Source organism: Canis lupus, chromosome 12, assembly GCF_048164855.1.
Source record: "Canis lupus baileyi chromosome 12, mCanLup2.hap1, whole genome shotgun sequence".
Lineage (NCBI taxonomy): Eukaryota > Metazoa > Chordata > Mammalia > Carnivora > Canidae > Canis > Canis lupus.
The window spans coordinates 37818431-37831287 of record NC_132849.1 but is presented as its reverse complement, the minus strand read 5'-3'; the positions used below and the strand labels follow the sequence as shown (position 1 = coordinate 37831287).

Genomic DNA, 12857 nt, shown 5'->3' with positions numbered 1-12857 from the left:
GAAAGTGATTGCGTGGCCCATTTGACACTTGACATCTCCCAGAAGGAAGTACCCTTCTCCAAAGGACAGGAAGAAGAAGGGGAAAGTGGAATGAATCCGAGAGAGATCTGAAGGGCACTGGGCTTTTAGGGAGCGCTCACCAGGCTGGCTGCTTTATCAGAGCCTCAGGCTGGGGGCTGAGAGCAATAAATGCATTCCACACACGTCAAAGGACTTGGCCTGGCCTGGGGATATGTTAATATGCTAGAAGATTTTCCTGATTCTTTTCCTCCCTCAAGTATTCTCCTTCTAAAGCACCTAGGTTTTGAACTAGACTTCTGTGTCAGCATGGGCTATAGTATTCCTTAAACCTTAGTGATTTTTCACTCCTAGGACCAGGAAAGTATAAATAAGTATTTTTAAAGAGCAGAGTAATTCATAAAGCAACTTAATGTTTTTCTTCTTTTTAACTCCAAACTCCCTCAGGGGCCTCGTTCTTTCCTAACGTTGAATGAAAATGTGGGAAGTTTCCATAGTTTTTCTAGTTTCCCCATATAGTAGATTAAAAAAAAATGCTCAGGGCACAGGCAGTCCCAAGAACAGTAATTAAAATGTGAACTCCAGGGATAATAAAAATTCCTTATTTAATTCTGAATCCACACATCTCCCTTCCTTCAAGTGGGGACCAGCGGTGGTGGGAGATGGGATGTTTATTCTTTTTCTCTCACCCACATGTGTTGTCTTTCTCCTCATCTGTTCCTTCTCACTTGGCAGCCCTTGGCTCCAGCAAGGTCAGAAGGAGGGCATGGAGGCATGGTAGGTGGTAGAAAATATTTCTGTTGGCTGATATATTTTTGAACTGGCATGGTGCCCTTTCTGGGCTTGATAGTTGTTCACAGCTGATGCCCTCTCATGGGCTGCTTTCAGATGTTTATAGAAAACACCACTGCCCCCCAAAGTGCCACTTCTTAGGAGAAGATAAGGTATCTCTTTGGATTGGCCACTTATGCTAAAGCTGTCATTTTGGGCAGAAACTCAAATTACCCCAGGATAGACCTTGCTAAATGGTTCATATTTAGGATCTTGGCATATGTCGTTTTGCTGTTGGCCTTTGGGGCTTCCTCCCATATCAGTACCCTGTTGCATTAGAATGGGGAAAATGAGGGCAGGAATATAGCACACAGGTTAAAAGTAAAGGCTTTGTGATTCAAGTCCTGGTTCTTTAATTAAATAGCTATGTGAGCTACTGACTTAACCTCTTGGAGCCTCAGTGTCTTTGTCTGTAAAGTGGAGTGATAATACCTAATTTAGAGGTTTATTATGAAGATGGGATAATTAAAAGATCTAGCACATCTACACTCGGCCAACATGTGATTTTACATCTCACCTATGATTTCTCAGGGATGATGTCTTGGATTTGCCTTGTGCTATGAGAAGAAGCAGGTGGTTCAATACCAGACTTACCTTTACATACTCTGGAACAGTTATGAAACTAGTTTTTAAGAACATGCCAGCTAGTTATTTAAGAAGAGCTCCTCATATGAGGGCAATGTTTGCAGTATCTAAACTGTCTTTATATATAATTTTTCATGTCATCTTCAAGATACTCCTGTAAGCAGGCCAAAAAAATAAAGATCTTATTTTCCTTTCTTTGCAGATGAGGCATTTGGGGTTGTAGCAGGGACAGAGATCATAGATGACAGCGCTGGACTCAGAACCTAGGTCCTTGGACTTCCCAATGTTCTTCAGGCTGCGCTGACTCTCCTTTTCTGTCCTAACATTGTTTGTCAAATGGGCCCTGCAGTAGGTGGCACAGATGTTATTCCCTGTGGTGGCAGTTTGGTGGGAGGCCTTAGAAAAGAGAAAAGTTTTCTTGCAAGGTTTTCATCTGCACAGGTGGCCTCCCAAGTGAGTGGGCAGGAATGCCTCTGGTGAGGTACAGGCCTGTTCTGTCCCATTAGGGAGCTGGTCTCTCCTTTCCTTCAGACGGCACCAGTTTCTTTAAAAATCACCCTGTTGACATGCCATTAACAGAGCAGAACATGTTGACATCCAGCTGTTGCTTTCATTACCAATTTGTTTTAATTGGTCTCACACTGTTTTCCCCTCACTTTTTTGTACTGTGTTGGTTTAACTCTGTCTGCAGCCAGCCTGGCTTGAGCTGTAAACCTTTTATGAGAGGAACTTGCTGATGTGTGGAAAGTCACAGGCAGCTGGCTGGTCCTGGCCGACAAGTCTGGAACATTCCAGTCCAGACCTTTACCATTCAGTGATTTTGTTTGCTCTTTCAACATCTCCTTTTTAAAAACTATAATCCCTAAAAATGTGCAGAAGGAATACTTCTCTGGGCAGATCTCTAACAAAATCTCTTCTTAGTGCACAAATAACAACATATTGTTAAACTGAATTATCAGGATGGTGTTTGTGATGAAGGATGTTTGGCAGTTCTTGCTGTTGGAAAAACATTTGAGTGATCATGAGTAGGACATTTTGCTCTAGTCAGTGTAATGAATTAACAACTGATCAGTGGCCCAGTGCAAACAATGCCCTTGGAGGAGGACAGAAGTCCAGATGGTGGGCCATGATCCAGAAGTTTGGGCATCGGTCTAGAATGCAAGGTGACTGCAAGGTGGTGAAGAGGGAGATGGTAACCAGTGCATAAAAGGCTATCTTTGGTTGTACCTGCCAGTGGGAACTGCTTATTTGGTGTAGTGAGTAGTTGAGATAACAGTTTGCTTTATCCACAAAGAATCATAAGGTAGAACTTACTCGTTTCCCACAGCTCAGCTTTGATTCTCAGTTATACTCAACCTGAGCTTTCATACAGGAAAGAAAGAAAATGCACATTCATGTACATGCACACACACACACACACACACACACATACAGCAAAACCAGGAGGGCAAGTTTCCATTAGGAAGCAATAATTTACTTGTGTGTCTAAGCAATATTTATTGAGTACCATCTTTCAAGTACTGTTCTATTTGCAGCTAGCAGAATAAAACCTACTTTCTCTGGAGGATTTATTTAAAACATCAAAAATTCTTGCAATAGAAGATAAATAGATTCTATTCTGTTAGGTGCAGATTTGCTGTCTATTATACTTATGTTCACTAAATAAATGTCCCATTCCAAATTGACAAAAGTGGAGTCCTTTCTTTAAAATTTTTGTCTTAAAAATTATGTGATTAGGCTATTTGATATATATGATACAAAAAGATTGGATCATTATTGAAGACACAGAATTTACTTACATATTCAGCATGGGCTCCCAGCCATCTTTTTGTAGGGAGTTGTAGAGACACTGTTTAATTCTTTCAGCAATGTGTATGGAGTACCGTCAGCTGGAGAAGCTCACTTCATCCTTGGTCTCCAGAGTTTTATTGAGGGTTGATCATGTAGGCATGGGACATTCGTGTGGCTAAAATTAGTTACTTAGTTTCTAGGTTCCATCGAAATGATACTATATGACCCAAGGTCCCAGTCATAAACCACCTTGTTAGCATAGACTATCTGGCCTGACCCAAGGCCCTAGGTGAACAAAGGTACTCTTATCAGGCAGGATATTCTAAGGGCTTAGGAAGTTAGTCAGAGGCCAGACTTTCCTTTGGAATGTGCATGGTTTGAATACCCAAGAACTACTAAGTCATCTTTTTATTTCAGTCAGCATTCCGGGGAATGGACCTTACTCATTATGTCTTCTTATAGGGCACAAGAACAATTTTGTCAGTGAGAAGATGATTAGATTATTGGTCACTGGTTAGTTTGAGTTAAATGTCAACTGTTTAGAGTTGTCAGGAAAGCCAGCTGCACTGCACATGGAGCAGCTGAATTGAGAAAACCTTCATTGTATTCTAAAGGTCTAGAAGATGAAAATATGAGGTAATGTTCAGCTGAAACTATCAAAATTGTTAACCCTCCTAAATTAGCTTGAAAACTTATCAGTACAATAAAAACCTTCCCTATAGTTTCCCTATAGCACAGCGGATTGAGACTAGGTGATTATTCATAACTTGCTCAGATGTCCCTGGGTAACAAGGATAGGTAAAACCAAAGCAGTGTGACATGTTTGAATGTAGCTGAGTTGACTATTAGATGTAAGCAAAACCTTCCAAAGCTGTGATTGAATACTAGGATTAGTCCCTCAGTATGTTGGCTTTTTTTTTTTTTTTCCCAGCCAGGCTAAAGTTTTATTTTTTTATTTTTTATTTTTTTTTAAAGATTTTATTTATTTATTCATGATAGTCACACACAGAGAGAGAGGCAGAGACACAGGCAGAGGGAGAAGCAGGCTCCATGCACCGGGAGCCCGACGTGGGATTCGATCCCGGGTCTCCAGGATCACGCCCTGGGCCAAAGGCAGGCGCCAAACCGCTGCGCCACCCAGGGATCCCTAGGCTAAAGTTTTATAAATGTGACCTCAGTATTAAATAAAATTAATCCTAATCAAAGAGAACTTCTACTGATAATAAAATCCTGAGATGAATCTTTGGGCATCATATTCCCTAAGGAGCTGAGCCACATTCAGTGTATACTGCTAAATATTTTTGAGGTTAAATTGTTCTGGAGCTCATTATCAATGGGTTTTCATCTGTTCTTTTTGAATCAATGATTTCCTTTGTTGGCTTCAGACTGTCTTTGTATTCTCTTGACACTCATCTAACAAAAGCTGCCTGATTTAGCAATGCTGTTTGCTGGAAAAATCCAACATCAGGTGAGTCATTCCATCCATTAACTACCTCTGTTCTTCACTGCTGCTCTCTCCAGTGGGGTTTCCCTCATTCAGTGTTGGGCTTGCTTTCCACTTGAAAAGTAAAGGTTCATCTCAGCAGTTTCTAGGTCTTTCTCTCTTTGTACCCACTTCTTTCTCTTGTTCTTCCCACAACCATCCTTATCCAATCTCTCATTTAGGACTTTGAAATCATTGAGGTGAAAAGCAAGAATAATGAATTTCAGAATGAAAACCATAGGTCTATTACCACTAAATTCCTTGCCAAAGATTTTCCAAACCACTTAGGTGTAACAATTGCTCATTTTTATTACTTAGTTGTGCTATTCTACTTTTGCAATAACTTTGCATCAGGTATATACATGTGCCATATATTTTTATATCTTTTACTTTACTTTTATTATGTCAATTACTGAAAGGTCATTCAAATTTTCAGCTGAACCAACCTATCTGAAAGGCATGTAGTATTAGAAGTTTGTTTCAAATTGAAAGGTTTGTTCTTTTCCTTTTTAAATGGAAGGCAAAGGATTAACTGTAGTAGTCAGTTGGGGTTTTCTTTAATTCTAGAAGTGGAGAACATATGTACATGGTAAACTTTGAGTAGTAAGAGAATCACACATTTATAAGGTAAAAATAGTTAAGTTGCCAGACCAAGGTGCTATTTATAGTCTTTATTACTGAATGTGTCTGATGTTAATTATGTTAAATGTCAGATGGTAAATCCAGAGGACTGCTCTAAATTATGGATTTGATATATTTTTACTGGATGATCAAATATAAGAAAGCTGAGTTTCACCTATTTAACAAGCATAGATAAAATTTTTAGAAATATTCCAAATTGACTGGGTGGCTCCAGTCAACAGCATCGGGGAGATACCACAGGTGGATAAATGTGGACAAGCTCTATAGGAAGGTGACAGATATTCAAATCTCTAGTCTTTCACTAGCCATCTCTGAGCTTTTTGGTTAATTGTTCAACTTCTTTATGACTGGTTTCTCTCGTCGGTAAAATGAGGATGATAGTTATATTTATTTCAGAGAGTTCTTATGAAAATATCCATGTAGAGTATTTAATACATTGCTGAGAACGTACTAGTACCGAAAAATACAGTTATTTATCCTTGTAGGAAGAATCAGAATTATTTCTTAGCACAACTTTCACAATTGAATTAATTCAGGGCTATAGGCAAACATTTCATCAGCCAGTCATCACTTATTAAGGCAGACACTCAGGGCAGTTTCTGCTTATCAAAAGTTATATAGTAAGCCAGTCTTTAAATATGGCTAATTCATCTAGTAACATCATCCCAAGTACTTTTTTTTAAGGACTTGGTTAACACTTACACATGAATATGCCAGAACTTGAGAACCTCAGTCCCTGGCTCAAACAATTTGGAGCTCTTTTCTGGAAATAATGCTGAAATATTGACTTATTTTTATAGGTGCAAGCATTGTTCTTCTTTGACAGTTAAAGTCTTTGTCTAGTATATTCAATGTCTGGGCTTCCTCAGAGAGTGTTTCTATGTATGTATGTATGTATGTATGTATGTACGTACGTATCCATCCATCCATCCATTCATCCATCCATCCATCCATCCATCCATCCATCCATCCTTTGAATGGGCCATACTTTTCTGTTTCTTTATATGCCTTGTGACTTTTCTTGGTGGAAAACTAGACAATTAAATATTATGATATGATAGCTTTAGACATAAGATTTTTCTTCTTCCTTACTTCCTATTCCTTGATTGTTAAAGGTTGTGATCACCTGTTTACTTTTCCAAACTACTTTTGCAAAAACTCTATCCTTGCTGTGCATGCTCACTGAGATCTCTGTTCCTTTAAAAGCTCTATTTAGCTAGTATTGTGACAGAGATTTTCTTGAAATCCAAGAGCTCAAACACCTATCTCAGTCTTTGCAGATCGGCTCTGCACTGTGGCACTTCTTTAACACTTAGCTAGGCCATTTACAACTTTGTCATAGCCTTCACTTCTTGTTTGCCCTGAACCTGAAGAACTGCTTAGGATCTCTGCAGATATTATATGAGCCTGTATTTGGCCCCAAGCATGAGCCTGGCTTCCTAAATTGCTGAATATATGTGGATGGTTTTGAAAGGGCCAATTCCTCAAGGAATTGTCCTCAGGTTTTCCTCCCAGGGTTTAGGCTGTGTATTATATGTCTCAGCCATAGCCCTTTATCCCAGCTGGCTGTGGATTTTCCATTTATCTTACAAAGTTTTAAAAACTATTAGCTGTTCACAGTTTATTCTGTACTACCAAAAATACATCCTTGAATTCCACAAAGAAAAAAGCAATCACAGTGGAGTTTTATAAAATTGCCATATTTTTATATTTTTTGAGGTTTTTAAAAAAGATTTTACTTATTTATTAATGAGACACTCACAGATAGAGACAGAGACATAGGCAGAGGGAAAAGCAGGCTCCCTGGGTGGAGAGACTGATTCAGGACTAAGTCTCAGGACCCTGGCATCATGCCCTGAGCCGAAGGCAGATGCTCAACCACTGAGCCACCAGGCATCCCTATTTTTTGAATTTTTGCCTTTTCCCCACTGAGACTTACTCTCCTAGCTGGTTTGTTTCCCAACACTATTACATTTTTCATGTTTCAGAGTCTCTGACACCCTTGAGAGACTTTCCATCTAAGATCATTTCATGGATAAGGACCTACCATGTTTTCCTAGATAGCCATGCCCAAAGGGCTATGATATTACTGTGCCATGGTGGAAACCAGGAAATGGTGCCTTACTTCCTTCTTATACCCTGCCTTTGGGTAGGTATTTTCTCTCCTATTTGTTTTATTTTTAATACCTACTTGTTATGTAAATTTGTCCATGTGATACACCTGCCTGTCTCTTTTGTCTTCATTTTTGTTTGCAAGCTACTTAAAGGTTTCTTTCTTTTCTTTTCTTTTTTTTTCTTTTCTTTTTTTTTTAAAGAGGCTTAGAGACACTTGTTTTTGTTTCAAAACTGAAATTTCAAGAATACTTCATCAGCAAAGAACTGAGTCATCTTTAAGGTCAAGAGCAATAACAAAAATGCAGGTAATAATCAGAGATTTTATTTAGCTCATACCACACAAATTCCTCCATAATTTTTATCATGTTGCAACACATTATGTTAGAAAGTGAATCCTGAAAGAGACTCCTTTAAAGGAGCCCTTTTTAATGGTTACATCTCACTCTCTTCCAGGTATGAGTTGTTTGATGAATCTGGTAATAACCACGCTACATATTTTTGTGGTACTTAACAGGCATTCAAGGGCCTTCACAGACATTATCTCATTCGAGCCTCACAACCAGCAGTGAGATAAGCCTTATTATCACCATCACCACTCTCCCATTTTCTGTGAATATCTTTTCAGTGGAGAAACCAGTTTGCCTTCAATGAGCAAGTATACACTGTCAGAGATGCCTGGCCAGACCTTTTTATTCATTTTTTTCTTTTTTACTGTCACCCAGTCAACATACCCTGACTTTATCAGCTGACTCTGCTCAGTGAGCATTCCTCTCCAGGGTGGTTCTTAACACTGACTACATATTAAAATTATTCAAAGTTCTTAAAAAATCACTTTGTGTTTGGGTCCCCCATTAGACCAGTCGCATCAGAATTGTAGGGCAAGATTTGGCAGTGGCTGGCCAGCTTGCCAGTTTCCTTCCTTCCTTCCTTCCTTCCTTCCTTCCTCCCTCCCTCCCTCCCTCCCTCCCTTCCTTCCTATTTTTTTTTTACTTTATTAAAATACTGAGTTTATTTCACATGTATATTTTTGTCTCCCCACCATTTCCATTTGTCTGACCACCACTACTACTATGTCCTATCATAACATTCCATACATACTTAAAACCAAGCAAAGGGTGGAGTTCCATCTTTAAAAACTAAACAGGCATTTTGGACAACACATTCTTGGCAATGGAACCTGGACAACATTTATCAGACACGGTAGGGAAAGTTCTCACTCTGCATTATAAAAAGGACAGCCAGATATCAACTGTTACAGAAATGAAAGAAGACGGAAAATTTTAACAAACTGTTTAAACTATTTTCTTAAAGAGACTTCCTCCACTGCCAGAGATCTTGAATAGCCTCTTGGTCAGTCATCCGGAAGCAATTCTTCACATAATTGATGAACTTGGCTTCCACTTTGGGAAGAGAACCACCTTTTTCTATACTTGCTTGCATTTTTGCTTTAATGTCTTCTACAGAACTAGGTCCTTTCGGTGTTTTGGGAGTCTTTTCCTGTTTTTTGAAAGATTCTTGACCTTTTGTTCTTGGTGTTGATGGTTTTGAGTCTTTTCCATTCTGGTTTGATTTTTGTGCATTTTTGGCTGGAGTATCTCGTATAGATTTCTTTACTGGAGCCTTTTCTTCAGCTTCCTCATCATCAAAATCATCATCATCATCATCTTCATCATCGTTGTCGTCATCGTCGTCGTCGTCATCATCTTCATCAGCAGCAAGTTTTACTTTTTTCTGTGGAACCTTGCTACCACTTCCAGGGGCAGAACGCTTTCCAGATATACTAAGAAGTTTCACATCCTCCTCTTCTTCATCTTCTGACTCTGCATCTTCCTCTACAGCTACTAAGTGCTGTCCACTAATATGCACAGGACCGGAACCACACTTCAACCGTAAGACCACAGGTGGTGTTATTTCAAAGCCCCCAAGGGACACCATTGGCTGTACAGACATTTTCAAAGTTGCCAGAGTGACTTTAATTGGACTGCCTTCATAATTCATTGCCTCTGCTTCAACAATGTGCAATTCATCCTTTGCACCAGCTCCCAAACTGACCGTTCTTAAAGATAACTGGTGCTCATTTTCATCATTATCCACCTTAAAGTGGTAATCTTTGTCAGCCTTTAGTTCACAACCAAAAAGATAGTTCTGGGGCCGCAGGGGGCTCATGTCCATGTCCATCGAATCTTCCATGGGGCGGTGGCACGCACTTAGGTGGGAGAGAAGGCGGACGGAGACACACGACTACTGTTCCTCAGAACAGCCGCGCAGGACGGAATCACAGCAGGGCCCTTCCTTCCTATTTTTGGATGATTTTAATAGGCATCAAGGTTTGAGAAGCACTACTATCAATGCTTACAACTTCAGAGATGGAGAGCAATTTGTTTTCAGTTTTCTAAAAAATGAAACCTTTGTGTCTTAACCTTTATTATCTTCTGTGGCTTTTCTTTTAAGGTAAGAAATCTCATATTTCCATTTTCTCAAATAACAATACATTTTGTTTATATACTGTTTTATAATTAAAACAGTTTCATATACATTATTGCTCAGTGAGATTCTCTTTTCGACATATGATTGGTATCCCATTTTAGAGGAATGGGAGGCCCGGGGAAGTGAGGTTTCTGGCTCGAGAAGAAGTTTGAGTGTGGCTGTATGTATATAATTGGGACAAAGGGAAGAAAAGGGCAATCCAGTCTTTCTCAGGTGATGAACTTCCCCTTGGCGTTCACAGTGTGGTCATTGGTCCACAGGCCCTGCATTATCACCTGGAAGCTTGTTAAAAATGCAGAATCCCAGGCCCTAACCCAGATCCACTGAATCAGGGCTGAAGTTTAACAAGGTCTCCAGGTGATTCAGATTCTCATTAAGGTATGAAACTCTGCTTTCCACCATGCTCCCACTTGGAATTCTTCGTCCTTTGTGTTGTGGTGTCTTAGTATAAATATGTTGCACATATGGATGCTGTGAGGGATAATTTTTCGGAGTTCTTGTTGATAGTTTCCCTTTGGAGGTTTATTTTCCAGTCTTTTCGTTGTGACTTGAGGCATTTTTTCCCCTGTAGCTCTCCTACTGCCCTGAAAATGAATCTCTGATCATTTTCTGCTGCTTTGAGTTTTGCAGGTACAAGAGCTGTGGAGGACTCTGAGAGGGTGGATGGTGAATTTCCACCGTCATAATTTTCCTCCTTTTTCTGAGCCAGAGGGTATAACCTATGAAAATGCCAATCAGACTCCTATTAAAATTTAGATTCTCAGTGGATCATGCTGAACTCTTGTTCCTTATTATCATTGCTCACAGTCCATAAGAGGACTTCAGGGATCTCATGTGGTAACATCTTTCCTAATAGGTATTCTCTCTACATACTTAAATTGAAAAGGTTCCTAGTGATATGCATTTCACTTTTACTAAGCTCTACATTTCTTCTGCTTCCCTAATGAGTTCCAAACCTGGAGAAGTCGAAGAGAAGACAGAAAGAACTGCTGTGCATGCCGCAGTTCCAAGACCGAGCTCTCTCATGGCCACTGCTGTTGAAATAAACAAGCAGGTTGTTTTCTGAATCTGAGGCTGTGTTGAGGTGTTGCCGCAGCGTGGGAAGCAGCCCTGACAGCTTGTCTCATGATCCACTGTGCAGTTGCTGCAACACACCAACCGCTTTGGGCTCAAATTGCTTTACTGCCTCTCTGTATCTGTCTTCACCCCAGTATTTCCCCAGACTCGGAGAAGGTAATGACTTTGTGCTCGTTTTGGGCGAGAAAATACACAAAGCTCCAGCTATGATCCCAGAGTTAATTTGTGGCTTTCCTTTGAAGAGGGAATATGTGCATGCCAACTGTATATTTGATACGTAAACATGGTTAGGAATATAGCTAAATTCATGTAAGAAGCATGCAAATATATATCACATATTAAAAAATACAAACAAAACAAGGACACAAACTGGCCCTCGTTTGAACACTGTAGCTCTTCTTTATAGCTCTCAAGGAGTGCTTATAGTATGCCTTGTGTTATGGTACATTTTCACTCCCTGAACTTGATTATGAGCTGCTTGAAGTGTCTTACTCATTGTTATATTCCCTAAAGTGCTAGCTCAGTGCTTTGCCCATATCACAGACCATCACTGGAGTCAGTGCATGCCAGATTAAATAATGGAGGAGAGAAAAAATATGATTCTGGGCATTTGGGTTCAGTGTTTCAGACACTGAGGAGAAAGATAACCTGGGAGAGCAGCAAACATCCCTGGGTTCTGTTTCTCATCTGTAAGATGTGGATGCAAGAGGGCAGATTTTTGCACATCCTTTCTAAGGCTACAATTTTAGCATTCTGGGTTGGAGATGTATGAGAACAGCCAAGCAGAAAAGCCCAACTGGAATCTCAGATGAGATATCACAATTAGAGATATGTTTTGGGGAGTCTTCAGCATGTGGGTCTTTGTTAAACCATAAGAGAGGATGAGATTTTGCAGGAAGTATGTAGAGTCATACTTTATGGTTTAAGGTGGGACTCCTGTCAAACAACTTGTAAAGGACAGATGGGTGAAGAGACACTTGTGGTGACTACTGATAGGTAATGTTGGTGAATGGAAGGAAAGACCAGGGAGTCATAGAAGCCTCGCCTCCCCTCCCATGGGAAGGCAGTTGCAGGTTTTGTGGTTGTGATTTTGCTGCATAGATTGTGATTTTTGCTTGACTCCCAGCCTCCCTTTCCTATCTTTCCCCTCTGGGGCTGGGGGGAGGCACTAAATGTGGTCTCTGAACCTTACTCTTTGTTCACTTGTGTTCATCTTTATATATTAAATTCTCATAAATGATGCTGATTTTAAAAATACAGGTCAGTGTTAAAATCTTTCCTTTGCAAGTGGAGAGCATAAAGATAAACCCCCTTTGTGTGACATCTGAGGACCTTCATCACTGGGTGTTTTTCACCCAGCCTTTGTCAGGCTCATGTTCTCCTAGTGCCATTTCAAACATTCATTGGATCGGTGTCAGATGATTGTCTGATTACAAATATCCCATTCTCTTCTATCTGACTGTGCCTTTGATTATTTTGTCTTTCTACCTAGTGTGCTTTGTTCATTTTCCTTTTCTTGGCAAATGTCTATTCAGTGTTTAAAACATAGCTCAAGCATTTACTTTTTGAATTGCCCTCTTTCTAGGTCACTTTGCAGCTCTTACGTTTGCCCCAGGAACACTTTGCACATGTCACCACTGTTCCATTTCTCTTCTCCCATTTTTGGTTGCCTACCAGGTTGAATCCTTGATGGACTTTATTGTGACTAGGTCATGAGTCACATTTGAACTGAAATTCTCAGGTAAGTGTTAAGATTCACAAATCTTGTTCTTTTTGAGCAACCAAATCTGCACATTTGTAGTCTCCTCCCATATTCCTGGCACTATGA

At 39.9% G+C, this 12857-nt stretch overlaps 1 long non-coding RNA gene and 1 pseudogene across 1 annotated transcript in view; one reads left to right on the top strand and one right to left on the bottom strand.

The window, feature by feature from the left end:
* The window catches only part of LOC140601523 (uncharacterized), a 602967-nt gene that overhangs the window by 304534 nt on the left and 285576 nt on the right, over positions 1-12857 (top strand). The gene's annotated exons all lie outside the window — the stretch shown is intronic.
* LOC140601522 (nucleophosmin pseudogene) lies at positions 8444-9768 on the bottom strand (annotated as a pseudogene).